The sequence below is a fragment of the Lampetra fluviatilis genome, chromosome 62 (genome assembly GCF_964198595.1).
Source record: "Lampetra fluviatilis chromosome 62, kcLamFluv1.1, whole genome shotgun sequence".
NCBI classification, from domain to species: Eukaryota; Metazoa; Chordata; class Hyperoartia; order Petromyzontiformes; family Petromyzontidae; genus Lampetra; species Lampetra fluviatilis.
In genome coordinates, this window is record NC_136336.1 from 666,644 (window position 1) to 687,567 (window position 20,924).

Here is a 20,924-nt window from a genome sequence, read left to right on the forward strand (position 1 = left end):
AGACCAGGTGCCAGCATCATGACCAACTCGGGCATTAAAGTCACCCAACAGGATGATTCTATCCTGAGGGGCCACTTTAGCTAGTGCCTATGACAGGAGGTCATAGAAGGCATCTGACTCATCGGCCTTGCCTGCATCCCTCCACAGATGTTCGTCTTCGGTGGGAGCATAAGTAACCACGACCACCACTCCTCGCCTCTTGTTGATGGGAAGGCAAGATCAAAGTAGCCTGGGGCTTAGAGCTTCCCACACCTCACCGCCATGCTCCCACGCACCCTTCATTATTTTGTCCAGAAGAAGAGCCACTCCCTGTTGTTTGGCAGTCTCCTATCCTGAGTGGAGGATTGTCCACCCCTCATGGTGGCAGGAGCCAGAGCCGGTTCACCAGACCTTCTGAATACCACAGAGATCCAGGCGGTACCGTTCCAGTTCCCGAAAGAGGAGTGAGCAGCCTCTCCTCCGCAGTGAGCATTGAAAATTCCACGTGGCCACCTGCAGTGGTTTTCTGCTGTTTCTGGAGGAACCCCGAGGGTAAAAATCAATTCTCCTGGTTCCGCCAAATGGGGTTTGGCCAGGAGACGTCATAGACACCTATTCCCCTGTAGCCTCTGGCACAAGCTTCATTTGATATTTGTTTTTGTAGTATCGTGGTAATTTATTTGAAGGTGGAAGGGTTACCAGCACCTCGCATCCATCCACAGCCCCCCTTTGGCCGCTGTGGTGGCTACAAACGTCATGAGAGGAATGGCCAATCTAAATTGGTCCTCACCCCACCGCAATGCTCACCACAGCGTTGCCTTCCATCATCAACCCTTAAAAATGTTGACACACATCCTTAATCACACTAGATACAGATTTTTGTTAATTACACTTAATTACTTATATTCAAATATTTTCCCATTATTGTTATCATATTTCGTTAAACATTAATAATATTTTATACATCGCAATATATAAAACATCGGAAGACATAACGGTTTACATGAGCGGCTGTCTGAGACACGAAGAAGCTTCACGGTCAGTCTGTTGCCATGCAGCAGCACCCAGCCCTGATGACGATTGGCTGGCTCCGGAAAGATTTGTACTGTGCCCTTACCTAGACTTGGTCGAGACGGTTCCTCCTAGATTCATTTCTGGTATAATTTCTTGGCGAACGGTCGCATCACAAAGATTACGACGAGTGGTGTTGGTGGCATCACCACCACCACACGCTCAAATGTGGAAGGCAGCAAGCTGCTGAATCGCTGTGCAATTCCTGATGGAGAGTTCTGCAGTTCACTCTAGTCCCAACAGCGACATCGCCTGACTGGTGTCGCCAATATGACCAATTTTCCTGTTTTCCAATGCATGCCCCCCCTCCCCGCCCTCAAGTGCCCTCCTGAATGATCGCCTCATCGGTGGCTAAGTGGATTTATGGCAGTGCATTCCTTCCCATTCAACGCGAGGTCGTTGCTCGCTTGAAACAACAAGAGATTATTCCAAAGAGAGAGAGATATACCCACCCCCTCTCCCCTATGAAGAAGGTTCAGCACGGTACACGAGGGGGTGGGTGGCCAGCACCATACACAGCCGTCTTTGTCTCCCCAGTGTCGATGTTTGGGGCCGTCCATAAATGACGAGGAGGGGGGTCAGACATTTGTGACGATGTGTGACGAGGGGGAGAGGGGGGGTTTGAAAAATGTGACGTCACATCAAAACGCGCAACTTTAAATAAATATTAATTAAATAGAATTAATTCTAGATTTGAAGCTTTCGTGACTGCAAGGATTCATATTCTTAGGTTTTTTTCGGTAAAGTCAAGGTGCTCTGCAAACCTCCTGGCTACCATCAAAGGTTTGTACACGAAGCCATACAAATATACAAACACAGACATAATTTCAACCGTGATGATGGTTACAAACTGAGTAATCATTGGAAAGATGTGATTAACCATGCAAAAAAGATTTAACTACACTTATTTGGACCATCTTATTTGACAGACAACTATTACAGGTTATTGATAGACAGCCAGTTTTGTTTTACCAGGTTTAGTTTTTTCTTTTTTCACACTTTTGTTATGTAGGCTAGGCGTAGTCACAAACCGCACCTCTTCATAACAAAGGCTCAGTCTTTTGTTATGCAGTCTATTCTTAGTCTTAAGCCTCACCTTACCATATTAATACAAAGTGTGCCGTACTTGGCCCTTCACCTCTTCAACAATATATATACGGAGTGGTAGCTCTTGTAATCTCTCATTTACTTGATACAGCTGTCGTGGCTGTGACGGTTCCACCTGAAGACGGAAGCTTGTGTTGCCTCCGAAACGTCGTGATTTTTAAATAGAATTGTTATAGCACATAAATTAGGATTTTTTTTCATTATTAACGAATTGATTATTAAAATGTACTAAGATCACTTTTTATTTATTCCATGAAGGAGCATTTTGCTTCTCCATTCTCCCATGGAGAAGCATAAATTTTGAAAAAAATTTGAATGATTGTTATTAAACATTTTTATTCTAATGATTCTACCAGGGCTTTTCATTCTGTGAAATGAATATGTGATTGTTATAACTGTACTCTCCATTTTGCTTCGTTTTACTACAAAGTTTCAAGTATTTTTTATAGTTATAATTACGTTTAATATTGTATAATTATAAGAGAATTTCACTATAATATTCTGAACATCTGCAGTTTTAGTTAGACGTTTAATATTTCAAGTGAATTTTATGCTAAATTTCAGCTTTCCAACGCCTCATTTTTAATACATATTTTCTCCTACAACATCAGAGTGCAGCGCCACATTAAATACGCACTACAATGACAATAGTTTTAGTTTAAAGTGATTTGAAGCATGTTTTATTTTCAAAATGGAAATATGGTTTGGGGGGGGGGCAGAGCTTTGTGACGTCATATTTGAGGGGGGTCTGACTTTTTGTGACGCTGTGTGACGAGGGGGGGAGGGGGGGGGGTCAAAAATTGGCCAAAATCGCGTGACGTCATTTATGGACGGCCCCTTTACACAAAGCACCAGGTACTCATTTTGAGGCTGAGTCGACCTAGGGGAGGCCCAGCACTGGTTCAGATTTTCGCTACCGGTGTTGGTCGTGAGTGGAAATCAAACTCGAGTCGCCGGGTGCATAGCCCACCACGCTAACTACTGCGCCACCGCTCCCCACCAGCACAAACAACGCCACAACCACCGCCGAGGGTGAAATGAAATCCACGAGCCTAGGTCATTCATATCTGGGGAGCTGCACCTGGGAAGGATGACGTGGTTTTCTTTTTACAGGTGAGTGAAAAGTTTAACATGTGTAGTAAGTTCGAGGAGACGAGGTCGGAGTTGAGGCACACTCTGTTTATTAACTCAGTGACAGGCACAATCGTTGAAGGGGTAACGGCCCCTTCACCCGAACTATGGGAAACCCACCCTAGTGTTGAGTTGTTGTTGTGGTTGTAGACGGAGGTACTCGGAGACGGAGGTGAGTTAGGGGCTTCCGCCAGGGTTTATTAACAAGTATCACTATAAAGGGTTCCCTCTTCACCCCTTCCACTATCCCCATTCCTCCAGTGACCCCGCTTACGTCACGGGGTCTCCCTTAAATACCCTCTGAGGCGTGACGTCACGTGCACTGCCCAGCGCGTGCGACCCCACGTCCCGTGATGTCACCGCACCGGACAGCGCACGCGACGCCACCACTCTCCTCTACTCCTCTACACTAGTACTAAGCCCTCTGTCCTGTTCCCCGGTCCTCCTCTAGTGGGCTACGGGAGGCTGACTGATCTGGCCCTGGCAAGCACAGATCTCGGCACCAGCTAAGCCGGCCTTGCCCTGACAAGGGCAGAGGTCCGGGAGCTCTTGGTCCGCGCCGCTGGCTTACCCAGCTCGGCCCTGACAAGGGCAGCGAGACAGGGGAGTCCCAGGGCCTAATCTCCGAGTCTTCGATCTTCACTGGTCAGCTTCGTGTCGAACTGGCCTCGAGCTCTCTGGCTCCCCGCCTTTTATAGGGATCCCCTCAGAGGTCCGGGGGCGTGGGGGATAACGGATGCGGACGTTGGTGTGACCACCCGTGTGTGTGAGTGCAGACACCCCTGTGTTTCTCGTCCGCCGTTTCTCCCGTAATAACCCCTACACATGTAGTAGGCCATCGCGACCAATATTCTTAATACAGGTTTTTTTTTATTACATTAACCCCCCCTTCCCCCCTCTGGCCTTCGCAGCTGATAGGCTCACAGTGATGACATCAAATTTACTCTGTTTAAGTCCGGAAACAGGAAGACGTCTTCATAATGCTGGCTAATCGCCTGATGGGGCTGGTTGCAATCACCAGCGAAACGTCACGGTACTCGAATTGTAAATGTTCTGGGTTTACTCTCCAACACAAACAGTGTGCTGAAGTAATAACTAATTGGCACGTTTTGTTCACGTGGCAAACCTTACTAATTGGCTGTGTCGGGGTGGTGGTGGGATAACGACACATTGAAACTTACGCGATCTTACCCAACAAAAAAAATCTTTATTATGAATCAACATCACGCGTTTAGAGTATTTGGCTGCTATAAATGTCCGCATGATATCATGTTAGGATATTATTTGTGATGGCCAAGTAGCTTCTGAAAAATAACTGCATAGTTCAGTCGGCCTTACCTGGTGAAATACAAAATAATATTCCTATTCAAAAAGCGTGCAAAATTCGCCAATGAAACAACACTGTAGACTTTAAGTAAAATGTATAATGATGAGTAATAAAAAAAAACAGGATATAAATTGATAACACCTATTCATGAAGGAGGTTAGGAATCCAAAACAGATTTGAAGAGCACTCACACTTCAAGCAATCCACATACGAAGGGCCTTTGGTATTCTGGAGTGGTGCGGAACTGTGGCCCTAATTCGGCATCTTGGGATGGAGGCAGTCTGAGAGGGGACTTTGGCTCGCGACAGAGATGCCTTGCATGCCTTGCATGTCCGTCGAGGGGCGTTGGCGTTGGAGTGATAAGGGTCCCTTAAATAATAGGAGACGTGGATTGAAGGGAATCTCCTGCAACTCCTTCCGTGCGGGACAGTTTGTTGATGGAAGACCAAATCGATGACCACCACTGTTCAAGCTGGTGGCTTGGAGATTGTATCTCCATCGCCTGGGTCGTCCGGTATCTTCCCTCCACATTTAGCCACTTCTCTGAGCTATCGTTTGTGGCCCGGCCACTTCTGAATGAGATCTAACAAACAAAACTATGTTTTTTTTAACCAAGGCAAGGCCCACTGAGCTATATAGCTCGAGATGCTTGCTGTGTAATGTGTCCGAATAAGTGACAACATCACACTTACCCTTCCTCTATTTCAGACCGAAATAGGAGGAAGATTTCTCCACAACTCTGGCTGTCACCTGATGATGCCGGTCGTAATTACCGGCGAAACATCACGGTACTCGAATTGTAAATGTTGTAGCGGGTTTTCTCTGCAACACACAACCGGTTAGTGCTGAACTAGTAATCAATTGGCACGTTTTATTTACGTGACAACCCTTACTAATTGGGCTGTCGGGTGGTGGCAGGTTTAGAGGATCACAGAACTTTTGAGGGGTGAGTCTGACGTCAGCTGCCATTCCTTCCCGCTCTTCGCGTCTCTCAGTCATTCTGGACGAGATCGAGCGATCACTGTGCAAGTTGACGCATGCTAACTACATTGTGAACGTCAACCCAGTTGACACCCGTGACGTGCGTTACGCCTGGTGGCGTACAGACGCCATATGACCGATCGAAGCGTCCCATATAAACGTCCCATATAATTAACAACCGGTGTTAAAAGCAAATAATTAATTAATTAATTCCCCCACAAATACATGTACAATTTATTGATTGATCGATTTAATACGTAATCAAACGACATATTAATTAAGCAATCGATTAATCGATTGTTCATTTGATACATTTATTAATCTGTCAATCGATGAATTTGTTTCTTGATTCGTTGCTTAATTTGTTAATTAATTCGTTAATTCCCGTCAACACTTTATTAATTTGCCCGGGGCATCAATGCGGCAAGTCTATAATAGCAACACTCAATATTAATTATATGAACAACCCTTATTTACATCACCTCCAATTGGTTGGCTATGTACGGTGCGAAAAAAGTTATATGTACTGTATATCGATCAGATCATCTTCACGAGATTTATCGTGACCCCTCTCCCCCACATTACCTCTGATAGACAAACAGAGTTCGTGCATCATGGGACCTTTTTACCAGTATCAAAGTATGAATTATAAGAATAGGTTAATAAATAAGAATAATGATGAAAAATAAGAATAGGCGTCAGATCAGAGAACGCCTTTTGGTCATAAAGAAGGCAGTCTCTGGTGTCAGCCAATCCGTTTAAAAGAAAATGCGTATTTTATCAGAGGAGGTTTGTTTGCATGTTCACCACAAGTACGTGTGGCTAATGCAGACATGATTCCTTGCAAAAGGTATATATTTGGTATGTGAACATCTTAACACTTTCAGAAAGGTTAAAACCTATCTTTATTTTTCAGAGTTTGTGCAATTCACGCTATTCCAGTCTTCACTATGGGAACCTCATTTGCCAGTAAAAATATGATAATTGGTTCTTTACCCTTCTATCTGGCAACAAAACTGACACCAGTTTTGTTGCCAGATAGAAGGGTAAAGAACCAATTATCATATTCCAGTCTTGTTTGAGATAAAGCTTTGAAGCTTCGATTCGTTTCGTGTCATCGTTTCATCCCCGTTGTCTTGGCGGAATCACAAGCCCTCTCAGCCATAGCCATTTCCCTCTGAAGCAGAATCACCACCATCGAGAGGTCTGCCAGGGTTGGCCATTTATTTGCACGATCAATAACCCGGCACTGTAATATAATTCAAAATCGATGCGTACCACGAGGGCTCAAAAGATAACGACCAATTACTGCCATTATGCTGCCACGTTTTAAGTTCGTAAATACAGCAATTAACTTAAATTATTGAAATTACAGGAATTATGATGGGGGTGGTGGTGGGAGGTGGGAGGTGGGTGGTGGGAGGTCGGTGGTGGTGATCAAGGCTGGCACCGCTGTTGGGCTGGAGAGTCCCAGGCAGGGGAAGTTCCCTCCACCGACTCCGCGTCGCTGCGTGAGGTTTGACCCACGACGGTGACGTTCGCCTCACACACGCACGCGCACATACACACACACACACATGCACACACGCGCACACACACGCACACACAAACAAAACAACAAAGACCCCCGTATAGTCTTAACAGACTATTGGGGAAAGTGCTGTTAGCACCTATGAAGGCCGGCACGGAACACGATACTCATTTGAGGCTGAGTCGATCTAGGGGAGGCCCAGGACCGGTTCAGATAATCGTCACTGTTGTTGGCCGTGAGCGGGAATCGAATTCGGGCGGTCGGGTTCGTAGCGCAGCAGAGCGCTCTCCTCTACCCCCCCACGCGCACAAAGACAAAGATCACCCTGTCTAGCCTGTTAGCAAGCAGCACCTATGAAGACCGGCACGGCATACGAGGCGGGGGTGGGGATTTGCCAGCACCACGCCGGTCGCCTTTGTCTCTCCAGTGGCAAGACTGGTTCAGAAAATAGGTCGCTCGATTTGTAGCACAGCACGCTAACCACTGCGCCACCGCTCTCCATACACAGTGCACACGCACGGACTCACACTTGATCATAAATAAAGAATGAATATTATTATTACATGGTAGATTTACTGTTACCCAGTTATATCCCAGTTATGCTGGCCCTGTGTACAGAGCCAGCAACTTACACGTTTGTTTTGGATAGTCTCCCTCGCCTGCCTCTGCTGTGCCTCTGTGGACGCGCTCTTCACCATCGGCCCTCGATGCTGAACACGAGCTGAGAACTCAGCTTGGCTGTGTCGAGTACAACACCGTGTCTTTGTCTCAGAAATGATATCGAGACGCTCAAGTTCGCAGGAACGCGGTTCACCTCTCACGAGGGCAAAATGTTATCACAGTCCCAGTCGATGGTGCCACCGCTTCTCTCTCATCGATGTTCAGAATCGATCTGATCTCCCAGGCCTGCTCTTACCGTACCCCGAGAGTATGGCTTTGCATCTTCCGATCGGCAGCTGGCGTATCATCCGAAGACTGCTGTATGTATGCACCAATGTTGAACTTTTTTCGAACCGTACGTAGCCAACTGCGCCAATTGGACGTGCGTGGGAGAGGGGGGGCAACAAACTAAATACGAAAAATCAGTTCACAAGAAATTAGTGTGTCAATCAAGATGACGATTTAAAAGTGCAGAGCTCCCAGTGGCTTCCTAACATCTGAAGGAAAAACGTTCCAGATGGTCGCAAAACCTCATCTGAAAGCGCCACGCAATGCAGTGACCGTCTTTGTTCGATGATAAGCCAAAAGCCGCTGCTGCTGCGAGGATGACCAGAGTTCGCGTGATGATGGTTTATGCTCCTTGACGAAATCAGCAGCGAGGCGTCGTTGCGGTTAATTTGTGGCGAGCGCTTTATGTGTGTGATGAGTGCAACCTTATAGCGTACGAGGACAGCCTCTTACGGTCTCATCATCGCCACGATCTCACGCCTCAGGTCACCGACCTATTTTGGTGCCACTCTAATTGCCCTGTCTTGGTAACCCGCCCTCCCTCCCTCCCATCCCTGCACACAGCTTCCTACACCTCACTCTTCCGCGATTATCTCGGCAAAACATTGCTGCTGTATTCGATTATGAACGTCCAAGACGACGACCCGACCCTCTGAAATACCCAGCATCCTCCGCAAGCACCCGAATCCAGACCCAGAAGATCTCCTTCTAGTTTCTTGGCCAAAAGGTCCAGCTTACAACACTGAAGTGAACCTCTCTAAGAATCCCAATGATGTGTGTGTAATTCATTAAAACCCACCCAGCAAACGAAATTTGTCTATATATTAAACTATAATAAATATTCACAAACCTGATGTCCCATTAAGAGCCATAGATAGTACAATAGGCTCTGCCACGTACATATTAGCACAATATGTAACGAAACAAATACAGCCCTACATCGGTAGGACCTCTTCGTTCATCAAAAACTATGAACATCTCCTAAATATATTTAAAGATATTAAGCTTAACCCAAATGATATTCTCGTAAGTTTTGATGTGACTTCTCTGTTCACGAGGGTTCCAGTCAACGAGTCAATCAAATTACTCGACACTCTGGTAACGAACAAAGGTTTAGCCAAAGATATCCCAAGACTAGCTGAACACTGTTTAAAGAACACTTACTTCTTGTGGCTCGGTGACTTCTATAAACAAAAGGAAGGAGCAGCAATGGGCTCTCCTTTACAGAAATCTGCTCTCATCAAGACGCTCATTCATCGAGCTAAGAAAGTGTCAGATGGTGACAGTCTGAGAAGTGAAATGCAACATGTTAAAGAAGCCTTGCAAATGAATGCTTACAATGATGCACAAATCAACAGGGCATTGAATGCCAAAACAAAATCAAATAACACGAGCATTGAAAATGCCCAATTAATTAAAATATCAAAATACTGTACATTGCGGGAGTAACTGATAAACTAGCCAGATGTTTGGCAAAACAAAACATCCGAGTCAGATTTGGCACGGTACATAAAATACAGAAATTAATATCTGGTACAAAAGATGCATTACTGAAGCTATCAACAGAAGGTGTGTACAGGATTAACTGCACCTGTGGAAAATGTTATGTTGGGCAAACAGGACGAATGATCAGCACGAGACTAAAAGCACATCAGAGATATATTAAATTGTTCCAAATACAACTGCCAGCAGTAGCAGAACGCGCGTGCCAACAAGGACACTCAATTGATTTTGATAATGTTGAAGTTCTGTGCCAAACTAGCTACTCCTGGCCAAGACTAATTAGAGAATCTATCGAAATTGAAAGAAAAAAATTATTTTAACCGTTCGGACAGCTACCGTCTTAGTGCTGCGTGGAAGCGAATCATCAAATAATACATATTTTAAATGCATGCCTATAAAGGGCTGCATACTTCAATAGAGATTACCTTTGGTACGGCTATTTTAATACACACAATAGACAGGAAGGACAAGATCAAATGGCTCGCATAATGCATAATATACGTTGACTATGTAATCCCCCCCACTTTGCGCAAGAGCGCAGAAGCGTGGTCACCACATCTACGCCTCTATATAAGGGACAAAACAGTTAGACTTCTCCACAAATGTGGCTGTCGCCTGATGATGCTAGTTGTAATTATTGGCGAAACGTCGTATTCAGATTGTAAATGTTGTGGCTTGGCTCTCCAACACACCGGCGTGCTGTATTAGTGACTAATTGGCCCGTTCTGTTTACGTGCCGACCTTTACTAGTTGGTTGTGGAGGGGTTTTAACCACACATATTTACGCAATCTAACCCCCAGAAACCTCTATTATGGATGATATTGGTCGCGATCGCCTACCTGTTAAACTATTAAAAAAAAACTATAACATTGTTTATTACATTTTCAGGTGCGGCCCGCTGAGCTCTGTAGCTCTTTTTCAGAAGCGAACTGGCAACAAATGATAGCCCCACACAATGGCTTATCGCGTGGAAATTTATAGCAGCCAAACACTCTAAACGCGTGTTTCTAAATGTGCAGGAAAACCCCGGAGGACCCGAAGAAAAATGCACGCGATTAATTCTGTCAACCCCCAAATGTATTGTACCCATTACTACAGAAGCACCAGAAATATGTGGCTACGACTTCAGCATATTGGCACTACAAGGCAGAAAATGAAAGTGGAAACAACTGACGAAATGTAGCAGTGGATACCTACTACGGGTTATCTACCCCATGGATCGTCATGGTGATGATGATGACAAAAAACACACACGGTTTCCCCAATTGCCTCCAAGTTCCATCGTTCCCCCTCTGACACGCGTGAATGTGTGCCGAGGTTCAAGTTGATTTTGTCGAACCAGGCAAGGAATCTTGAGAGACGAGGATGAGTCACATTTCGCAAGAGCGACTCATTTTGGCGCACCGAGATGACCAAAACGCGAAATAAATAAAGTACAGCGAATAGAAATCGTCTCAAAAAACAATCTGTAGACAGAGATAGCAATCTGTGACAAAAGCCCCCAGGCGACTCACTGTTCTGGTGCTCGATCCAGTATTGAGGAAGATCTAGGGAATATTGGCTGCGCTTCCAAATATGTTCATGCCTTATTTTTTGCGACATTTTTAACCTTTTTTGCATATAAGGTGGTGTACGAGTATTTTCAACTCAACTCCCATTTTAAGACAATTTTCCAAACTAATTTATTGTTGGCTCATTGTAATGTTTTTGTTACTTTTCCTTAGCGTCTCGTCTCTTCGGTCCTTTGTGGCTCAACAACAAAACCATAACCCCGCACCCCCCTTAAGCCTACCCGGGGAACACGTGTTCGCTGGAGGGAACAAGCACCAATATTAATCAAATTAACGTTTCTGGAGGGAACATATCATAATTATAATCAAAATAGTTAATTGTTATATAATTATAATACTTAAACAAATATGAATAAGTATTATAACGGTAATATAGTATTTAAATATACATTGTACTAGTTAAATAATTATAATAAGAATTATTATCATCATTATAGCAGCATTTGATGACAGCAGAACCAAGCCACACCTACACACATCGAGTGTCAGTTTAATAATAATTATAATAATTAGTTATATTAATACATCATCATAATTATTATTGGGACTACTATAGTTGACTGTGCTGTGGTACGGCCTGTTTTTGACGGGCGCATGAACAACCGTGCGGACGCACGGTTGTTCATCAACTTCTTACTAATAGATGATGATTTACTGTGTAAATCATCATCTAGATTGATAAACTCATTTCTTTAGAACTGATTTGTGTGTGTTAGTTCGTTGTCCTTTCCCCGCACCTCCGATTAGCACGGTTGGCTACGTACGGTGTGAAAGGATTTCAAAGACAAAGGTTGCCCGTGTAGCCTTAACAGACTGTTGGGGCAAAGTGCTGTTAGCGACCACCTACGAAGGCCGAGCACTGTGGCACACAGGGGGTAGGTGGCCAAACACCATGCCCGGCCGTCTTTGCCTCTCTTCTGGCGGTGTTTTACACACATCGCACCAGGCACCCATTTGAGGCTGAGTCGACCTAGGGGAAAGGTCCAGGACAGGTTTCAGATAATCGTTTACTGGTGCTGGTGGCCGTGAGCGGGAATCGAATCTCAGCTCGATTCCTGCTGGCGGTGCCAACTCCGGCCTCGATGTTCCACTTTGATTTTGGTCCCCGAGTTCTCGTGGCCGTATATGAGGCGAGTTCTCGTGAGCTCCTCGCTTCGCAGGACAACATTATCGGTGCGATCCCTCGGGGGATGGGGGGGAAGGGCAGAGTAAAGTGTTCAGCGTTGGCCATGGGGAAAGAAAGTATCGTTTAAAAATGTATGTCGATGAATTATTCTTCTTTATCAGAATCGGCGTTCTTTATTTATCTTGGAGAAATCCGAAGAGCTATGAAGCTCTTTTGTTTTTTCAGAGATGTCCAGTAGTCCAGTGTAATGCATTGCTTTCTTGCCCCCCCAGCCCTCTTACAGGACACACGAATAAATAAATTAATGACTCAGATGGGGATGAAGACAACACAAGGTTTTGTTTAAAGGCATGACGTATGGCAGGAGAGATTAGACTATGATGTATCATGCCTATAATGTAGCCTGTGTATCGGAATAGATTACCACGTAACTTTCACGAATCTAGGGGTGAATAAAAGCACACACACACAAACTCAAGCAGATTTATGTTCTCTTTCGAGCGGGCAAGCAAACATCGCTGGCCTAAATACAAAAAATATAAATCCAGAAGCGAGTAAGTTAATATTCCGAACAGCACGAGCCTCCTCCGCCTCGTACTGCCAGGGAGGGTGATCGTGGGGTCTGTCCTACGCGTCTGTGTGGCGAGTTGTTAACTAACTCGAAAGGTATGCATGAGGTCGTGGCTTCGATCCCGACCCTTACAATGCCTGCTGTATATTTGGAGTTTTCGGTGTCTCTTTCTTTCTTCCCGTGGACGTGTGGATTTTTCTTCGGGCCCACCGGGTTTCCCTGCACATTTAATGATCAACATTACGCATTTAGAGTATTTGGCTGTTATAAATGTACACGTGATGATAAGCCAACTTCGTTGAGCTATCATTTGAGATAGCAAGATCGCTGCTGAAGAACAGATGCATGGCTCAGTCGACCCTTAACTGGTAAAATACATTTAAAAAAACTAGTTTAGTGGTAATAGTAGTGCTGTGAATGGGTGCCCGCTGGTTCACTCTGCGATCTCGGTCAGTGAGAAGCTGCATTGGGACTTTCTGGATCGCGGCCTGAAGTGCAACGTATGTTGAACTTATTTCGCACCATACGTAGCCAGCCGTGCTAATCGGAGGTACGGCGTATGTATGTGCATTAAACCTCTTTCGCACCGTACGTAGCCAACCGTGTTAATCAACAGTGCGGGGGAAAGACAACAAACTAAACACAAAAAGCAGCTCTAAAGAAATTAACGTCTCGCCGGTCAATATGTCCACGCATAATTAGGAAAGCGCAGCAGCGTCCGCGCTCCCAGCTCAGGACGGCTGCTGAGAGAGAAGTGAGTCGGGGGAGAGAGCGAGAGGGAGAGAGAGCGAGGGGGAGGGAGAGCGAGGGAGAGAGAGAGGGAGAGAGAGAAAGCAAGGGAGGAAAAGCGAGAAAGCGAGGGAGAGAGAGCCAGAGAGAGCGCGCACTTGAAGGGAAAATCGCTCTGCTTTGGGAGCTGTCCAGCTCACTGCTGCTGAAATATGCTACGCACACACAAATGTGCTTCAACAATGACCTCTTTTTATTAAAATGTATTATATATTAGGCCGCCTACAGTCTGCAGAGCCGATAAAGGGGGAGACTTCGTGAGAAAACGTGAATTTCCTGAATTCTAGATGTAATATAGTTCGGCGATAATTAAAAAAAATTAGAGCAATTTCTCTTCTTCACACCTTTTTGTTGGATGTTTTTATATCTTTAATCTGCAGACACTACACAGAATAAAGTAACCACTGTATCGTTATAGAGACAGTCAATAGTTCAAGGGAGACCTTGGGAGCGAACCTCATCCCATTCCTTAAACCGCAATGTGTGTTTTGTGTGTGTAGACAACCAAATTTTCGCTGCGGTTTCTCGAACCCCTAAGAACACCGCACAGTCTGGGCAAGGCGCGACGTAAATTAAAAACCCAGCTGACAGCAAAAGGGGACCCATTCTCAGGTATTGTTTTGTTGTTGTGCGGATGGCCGCTGCTGACGATGACGATCTGTGTGGCTTCGTGGCTATGGAGGCTGTGTGTGTGTGTTTGGTGTCGTGCGTCAAAAACTGAGGAACGCGTTGAATAATAGCTGCATTGCACGGGCCGGCCACATTGTCGACGCTTGGGTTAATCTGCTTCCCGGGATTCAGGTTTACACAGAGAAGACAAATACCCCCCCCCCCCCCCATGTAACCTGAACAGACTGCTGGGGCAGGTGCTGTTAGCGAGCATCTATGAAGACCGGGCACTGTGGCACACGAGGGGGTGGGTGCCCAATTGGCGATGTTTTATCTCTCAAGTGGCGATGTTTACACAGTGCACGAGGCACTCATTTGAGGCTGAGTCGACCTAGGGGAGGCCCAGGAAGGGTTCAGATAATTGTCACTTGTGTTGGTGGCCGTGAGCGGGGATTAAACTCGGGTCGCTGGGTTTGTAGCACGGCGCGCTAACTACTATGCCACCGCTCCCCACCCTTGTCATCATAGGGAGCAGTCCCTTGGGGTTCGAGAGCTGACTTCCGTCAGGTATAGTGGTGGCTCTTGAGGCGGCTGAGGAGTCAAAATCTGGATTCGCAGATCCGTGGGCATTGAGAGCACGCAATCCCAAACAAAAGTAGAATCTCCAGTGCTGGGTTGGTTTTCTTTTCCTTTCTTTTTCTTGGCGACGATCCGCTTCGGCATAGAGACGTTGGACCTCGAAGTGGGGCCGGTGCCTGGTGGATGCAGCGGCGCCACCCATGGCGGTCAGCAGCCTGTTCCTCCCAGGCTTGAAGACTGATTTTTCCGCGCTTCAGGCAGGACTTGACAGTATCCTTAAACCGCGTCCTTTATCCCCCCCCCCCCCCCTCGTCGGCTGGCCATTGGAGAGCTGAGAGAAAAGGATCTGGTGGGGAAGTCGGTTTTTAGGCATGAGGATACAGTGGCTGGTCCATTGTAGCTGTATTTTTTTGTAAGTATCGCTTTAATGCTGGTGGTGTCAGCTTTGAGGAGGACACTCGCATTCGTGCTGCGATCTTCCCACTTGTTCCTCTGGATTTGGCGGAAGAAGCACTCGAGCACAGTGGCCTAGTGCTGGTAGGTTGTCCACGTTTTGCTGCAGTAGAGGAGCGTTGGGATGACAACGGCCCGGTAAACTCGGAGCTTTATTGTCCTGCGGAGATCTTTGTTATTGAAGATGGCATTGTCGCAGTTTGTAGAAGGCGGCGCTGGTTCACTGGACTCTATGTTAGATCTCCTCGTCGACGGTGGCCGTTTGGGAGAGATGACTACCGAGGTAAGGGAAATACTCCACATATTAAAGGGCCTCTCCATCGACATACATAGTCCGGGGGATGTTTGGCTGGTTGTATGTTGGTTCGTGGAGGACCTTGGCTTTGGTGATGTTAAATGTTAAGCCAAGTTTCTTATACACAGAGTTGAATACATCGAGGGTCATCTGGTTGTCCCGCACAGAGTGAGCCACCACGCAGCAGTCGTCCACAAACTGCAGATCGTGGATGTTTTTTGTGGTCAGCTTCTTCTTTCCTCGAAAAAGTCCGAGGTTGAAGAGCTTCCTGTCCAGACGGCACTGGATGCTTACGCCAGATGGAAGGCAACCGTCGACGAGAAGGGTGACCATTACCATATAGATGGTGAATAAGGTGGGGGGAGGGGGCGATCACACAACCCTGTCTGACACAGGTTCGGGTCTGAAAATCATACATTTCGGATCCTGCAATCAGCACAGTGGTGGTCAAGTTATCATACAGGACTTTTCACGAACCTGACTAAGAAACTTACGCGTGGAGTTGATGTACGTCGGGACCCCCGTGCGCAGCTGGGATCCACACAATCTTGAGGGGCTAGTAGCTGGGTCCAGTGACATTGGTGAGCCGTAACGACTAGAGTTGAGAGAGAGACGCGGGGAGAGACGCGGGGAGAGACGCGGGGAGAGACGCGCAAACTCGAAATATGCAGCAGCAGGCGCCAGGGTCGGGATCGAACCCACAAACCTCCTGCATGCCAGGCGTGGGAGTTTATATCTCACCACCGGTGCCGGCTTCACGTGCCGGGCTCTCGCCTTGGCGTTCACCTCGACAGCTGCTCACACCTCAGTTTGACTTCTTGCTGTGACAGAGCCTCTCGAGTGAGAGGTTTGACATCCCACGGTTCACGGAAATATACGCTCGTCTGATGGCCTCCTGTGCGTGATGGGTGTTTGTGTGTGATGGGTGTGTGAGTGATATGTTACGTGTGCGTATGATGTGTGTTTGTGTGTGATGTGTATGAGTGATGTGTGAGTGAATGTGTGTGCGATGGGTATGAGTGATGATTGTGATGTGTGATGTGTGTGTGATGTATGTGATCTGTGTGATGTATGTGATATGTGGGTGATATGTGTGATGGTTATGATGTGTGAGTGAATGTGTGTGTGATATGTGTGTGATAGGTGTGTGATGTGCATGTGATGCGTGTGATGTATGGGTAGTGATATGTGTGATGTGTGTGCGCTGGGTGTGAGTGATGGTTGTAATGTGTGTGAGTGATGTATGTGATATGTGAGTGTGTGTGCACAATGGTTGTGATGTGTGTGATGGGTGTGTGTGATGTGTGTGTTCCTGGAGGAACCTCCTCTCAGCGAGCCTTCGACACTTCACGTGGCCTCAAAGTGTACCTGGCCTCACACAGGCGCCGTGGTGGCGTCACCATCACTTCGTGGCAAATGCCGGGTATTGGGATGTTTGTGTGTGTGAGTGATGAGTGTGTGTGTGTGGGATGTCTGTGATGTAGCCGCGATTTCGACCGCTCGTCACAACGACTTCGCACCGCGTGCGGCGACGATTCTGCAAAAATAGCGATGGAGGCTCGGGGATGGCGATTAAACTTCATCCTCCTCGAACAGTGGGGCGAGCGATCTCACGAACAGCGATGAAGACGGTGCCGACATCAATCAATGGCTTTTGTCCAATGAAGTGACACAATCTCGAGCTCTTGCGATAGATGCATTCCAACACGTGAGCTGGAGGCGTTATATGTCGAGTTATAGCGCCGGCAGACAATACACACGCCGGTGAGCATGTGCACGGGTGTGTTGGCAGAGTAGAGGAACTAGGAAAGGGTCACGGAGGACCCCATCCGTATGCCCCTGGAACCTTCTCGTGAGTTCGAGAAGGGAGGCGCGGTCAGGGCGGAGCCAGGCCGCGCTGGGAGCTCAGGGCTGCCAGTTCTGGCAAGTGGACTCGTCTCGTCGTAGCTGTCGTCTCGTCGCCGTCGTCGCTAATCGTCTCCGCTAGATGTTGCGCTACGAAGGAAATTAGTCGGCTATCTCAGCCAGTGCCGTCAGTGTTAGACGGCTCGTGTTGTGTACAGGCTAGGCTGAGTTGCTGTGGAGAGTGTGCAGACAAGACCGTGAACGTTTTTAATGAAGAAGGCGTCTCCTAGAAACACTGTGTCTGAATCGTTGACACTACACATACAGTAGATGTACATGCCGTATATGGGGGAGGCTAAACACAGCAAGTTGGCTGGCACAAGAGGGGGCACAGGTGGTGCATATGTAGAGGTGTAATTGTGGAAATGTATGGGCTCGGATGGGTAACAAACACAAGGGGCGTGGCTAGGGCCGTACACAGAGGAGGTGCTCACACCGACGTCCGCACCTGCATCCCCCACGGGCCCCTCCCGGGGGCCGAGTGCTATAAAAGGTGGTGAGCCGGAGGGCTCGAGGTCGAATGTTAGCTTTAATGTAATAAAGGACTCGATCCTGGTTCTGTCTCCGTTGTCCTTTATTCGGGTTCTTACACTTTTCCCACACGGCCCTCGCTCAAAGCTCTCCCCTTGGCAGCTCCGTAGCTGCCTTCGCTCCCGTAGCCTCCACACCTCTGCAGCTCCGCTGCAGACTCCTGTACAGTCCTCCGGCTGCACTCACTGCAGCTCTACCGCTGCCCTCACTGCAGCTCCAACGCTGCCCGTCCCTCATCCGTGCTTGGTCACCGCTGGCCGACGGTGCCAAGTCTTACTCTCCGTATGTGTGGCGATCTCGCCACTCCTCGACCTCCGCCCTGCGTGACCTCACTGTAACTCTATCTCCCACACTCTCTCTTCCACCCCGCTGGCTGGCGCCGTCATGACCCCTCAGCCACCAGGCTGAGGCACGGCGACCACCCAACGTAGTCTCCACTCTTCACTCCCCCGACTGACCCAGATCTCTTCCTGTCTCCCCGCTATACCATCTCCCCCCACGTGACCCTGACTCCTCCCTCTCGGATCGTCACATCCGGCCCGCCCATTTACGCCCGCATTACACCACCCTCCCCCGTAGAGAAAATTCCAGCCGTCCTCGGCTGAAACAGAACAAAATAATGCGGGCGAAGGCACCACAACCAGGAGTCCCCCAGACACAACGGAGATTATAACAACAACAAAACAAGCAACGAAAGGGGAGGGATCAGGAACCGGAACAGAACAACAAGAATAATAATAGCACAAAGCACAACAACGGCAACCGACACGCAAGAATGGCACACGCGCACAACCCAGGAATGTGGTGTCTTTGAGCGTGTCCATGTTGTTGTTCCATCCGCTCGGCTCAAGTCCAACATCAAAGAGCAAGTGGTAGAGCAGAATGACGAACGGGCGCGCAATTGCTCCTTTAAGTCCTCATCCAGTTAGCACACCAGGTAACACCCAGTGTGGCAGGCGCCGAAGATCTGTGACGAGAAGGAGAATCCAATCCCCTGAGGCACAGCACAACAACGCACATCCGCATGTCGTACACGACAGCCACCCGGCCCCAGGGTAATGGAGATGATGTAATTCCGGCCCGTTTAAGAAAACCCCAATAATTACCCAAAATAACGCGATGGATGCCCCAGTATTTACATTTTAACAACAATATTATTTACACGTGACAACAACAAAAACAAATTTCTGCTCTTACCCACCAGCAGTCCTCCCTTGAGGACCAGCACAGACATCAGACGTACACAGCATGTACCCACGGTCACTCTCAACAAAACCCCTAATCGCACACCCTCGCGTGGAGAGAGCCACGCTCCCCAGCGGTAACGTTTAACTCGCCCTAACCCTCACCGTGGTCGTCAACCCACAGCAACATCCACTGATCATACTCTCGGCTAGTGCAATTTCGGGGATGAGCAGCACTCGGCCTTGCTCCTCCCTTACTATCCCATCAGCGATGGACACACACCAGCCTCTTATAGTCTAACGCTTTATAGCCAAGGGAAGATCAATCCCTCGACAAGGCCAGACACCAACGACCCCCCCCACGGGGTAATGTTCTCTTATAGAGACAATAACGCCCTAACCCAAATCCCGTGAGCCCCCGGCACACCAGGTTCAGTCTGCCACCGCACAACTGAACCATGACTCCCCGAGCCATATGAGCACACGGCCCATTAGTTTGAGACATACCACGGAGGTTTCGCCTCCGGCCTGTCAGGTCAGCCATCAGCCATAGGCTGATGTGACCACAACTCGTGCATCACCCAATCAACAATGGCAGGCATAACAGATGGAATATTTGCCCCACCGAGGTTTTTCCCGCGCGCTCAAAATGGCGGTCCCCTTCGCCAAGCGCGTTCACGCAATATCTCGCACGCACTCAAAATGGCGGCCCTTTGCGCAAAGCGCATCGTCGCCATACCCTGCGTGCGCGCAAAATGGCGGCCCAACGTGCGAACACGTGGCCAGTTTTCTCCGTTCGTGCACCCCAGCTTCCCTTTGCTGGGGTCACAAAATGCATCCCCCGTCACGCTGTAACAACCCCAACGATAGACGCACAGCCCCAGCTTGCTGTGCACAGCAGTCATATCGGGGATTTTTTAACCAATATTTTACCAAACACATTGGTTACACACACCAACTCGCAAAGCAACTCCTGGCTGCATGCAATGAACCGAATGAGCGACGCCACTTGGCGCCAATTTACGGTCCCATCACCATTAACATCTGAGCCACCCACAACGGCGTCATCGCGCACCCTCATCGCGCGCTCTCTCTCTCAAAAAGCGCAATTACCTATAATATACACGCAATATCGTGTGCATAACCATCCATACAACCAAATTTGTGGGTCCCCCTCAAATTTGTTACCACTTTCCAACAGGTACGCACAATTAATAACACTCCCAAACCCAATAGTCAACCAATGCATTGCACCCCGTAACCGTACAGAACGGTGTTACAGCACATGCATCAGCATATCGCGATCACACGCGTACATTTAAGCACACATTTAAGCACAATAGCAAGCAGATCTGCAGGCAACCAACACACCATTAATCCTGTCGTAACTTTGCAGCAACAACAAAAATATTCTCTCTCTTGCAACCAACCACATCGCACGCAGCATCTCGCAGCACCATACACCAAAAAAATATTTTTCAATTAAGCCCGTTGCACACGGTAACCCACGAGATGGTACAGCGCAGGATACCCGACGCTCCCGAGTTAATAATTAACTTCGCCATCAAGATAACAACTCCACACCGTAACGCACACACACAATTTGACACTCAGAAAGCACAGCAGACTCTCCGTCCATCCTCAACACACACACACACACACACTAATTGACACCGAGCAACAAGCAGATAGCGCGTTCATCCAGAACACACACACACACAGCCCGAACCGC